Source organism: Triticum urartu, chromosome 2A (genome assembly GCF_056163025.1).
Source record: "Triticum urartu cultivar PI428250 chromosome 2A, HENAU_Tu73, whole genome shotgun sequence".
In the NCBI taxonomy this organism is placed as follows: domain Eukaryota; kingdom Viridiplantae; phylum Streptophyta; class Magnoliopsida; order Poales; family Poaceae; genus Triticum; species Triticum urartu.
Window position 1 is genome coordinate 703,252,885 of NC_141874.1, and position 1,502 is coordinate 703,254,386.

General features: G+C 45.9%; 1 pseudogene; it reads left to right on the top strand.

Annotated features, from left to right (window-relative positions):
* The first annotated feature begins 272 nt into the window (after window positions 1–272).
* On the top strand, window positions 273–989 carry LOC125534199 (uncharacterized; annotated as a pseudogene).
* The last annotated feature ends 513 nt before the right edge of the window (window positions 990–1,502 follow it).

The window sequence follows — 1,502 nt, forward strand, 5'->3', positions numbered from 1 at the left end:
AAAAAGTGAACACCTTTTAATCAAGTTACTGTTTTTGAAAAAAGATTGAACACTTACTGGACAGGGGCAAAAACAACTAGTCCGGCAAGGATTATCGTCTGCACATGCTGCTTTAGCACTCGTGTCGGGCTACTAGATTTTGATTCCACCTATAGAAATAGAAAGAGACTCGTAACTTACTATAATTGTTCTGAAAAATAAAAAATTTAGGTAGAACTGTCGATCCCTCCACTATATAAGTAGCAGCTTCAGTCTCCTGCAACTGCAAGAAGAAAACGAGAAGGAAAATGGCGGGCACAAGAGCAGCAGTGATGAAGCTGGCGGTCGTCCTCCTGGCCATGAGCCAGCTCGTCCACATGGCGACGCCAACGGCGGATCCGACGACTGCATCGTCTCTGCTGGTTACCAGCGTTTACCCTTCTGGTCAGTCTTAGTCATCTTCTCAAGTTGATACTACTAGTAATTATCTTGGTTGATTAGCTAGCTATTGATAAGAGGTGCAAGAAACTGAGATAGTTAATTTTTGTCTTGACCAGGGGGAGTCATTTCTAAACCCAGCCCTGGCATCAGGGCAGAGAAGGTGCTGCTGGATGCGGCCAAGCCAAGCATCCCTGTCCCTCCGCCTCCTCCCCACCTCATCCTACCGTGCAAGGGAAGAACCTGCTAAGTGCTAACCTCACCTCATGTGGAGCACCAAGTGAAGTGCAGCTGGAGCTCGAAGTGACGAAGGCAATAAAAATGTCCCTAGCTTCCTCTGTATTGTCCTCGATCGTTATGATCGACTGGTGGAATAAAATAAGAGCACTCTTTTTTATATTTCGTTCGCCTGCAACAAGTGTTCAAATTGTGGATTTGAAACTACTAAACCAGTTTCCAGACCTGCGAAAAATTACTTGTCAAGTTTATGAACTCTAGTAGCAGTGTGGCACTTCTACATAAGTTGAAAAGGGAGATACATGGTCGAAGAAGCTTTTGTCAGCCCAACTGAAGCTGTGTCGTGCAAGAAACAGAGGAGAAATCGTATGCCAATACTAGTGCGCAGTGCCAACCGTCGAGCAGGTAGCGTGCCTTCAGCAAACGGCAACGCGGCCTGCGGCCTGCCTGCCTGACAACCGGAGACAGAACGGAGGTTCGTCCGGACCTGGAATGGAAAGGTCAAGCGGTTGCTCTGTTCCACTGCTAGACTGCATGGGGAGGACCAGAGAAGCAGAGTAAACAAATCAGGCAGAGACAGCCTGCGGGTGGTCTTCTGATCGAAGCCGTCGTCGAGAAAATTGCACAAACCATCAAATATTTGGGGTCAAATTTGCACAGAACATGTAATAATATGTTGTAGCTAGGTCTAATACATAATTTGATTCTGTCCACATGGTCTCTAACACATGGATCCTGCTTGTGTACATGTGGCAAAAAAAAAACATGCAAAGTTAGTCGGCATGGACCGAAAACAAGTCTAATATCTCTCAAAACTACGCTCAAAATGAGTCACCAAATCAAAACTT